We start from the raw sequence: 244 nt of genomic DNA on the forward strand, positions 1-244 counted from the left end.
ACCCCCCCACGCGCGTGCACACTCACGTGCAGGCACATTGCCCCCAGCACAGGCGTGCACACACCCACCGCCCGCCAGCCCAGGCCTTGTTTGCCGCATTTCCGCCGGCGCAGACCAGCAGGGAGCGGGGGCGCCCCCGTGCCCGAGACCCCCCCGGGCTGTTCCCACGCCCGCTCCCCGCTCCGGCTCCGGCTCCGGCTCCGCCACCTGAGGGGGCCGGGCCCCCCTGCGCCCACTCACCGGA

The sequence above is a fragment of the Gavialis gangeticus genome, unplaced genomic scaffold, assembly GCF_001723915.1.
Source record: "Gavialis gangeticus isolate Ggan-Ray unplaced genomic scaffold, GavGan_comp1, whole genome shotgun sequence".
NCBI classification, from domain to species: domain Eukaryota; kingdom Metazoa; phylum Chordata; order Crocodylia; family Gavialidae; genus Gavialis; species Gavialis gangeticus.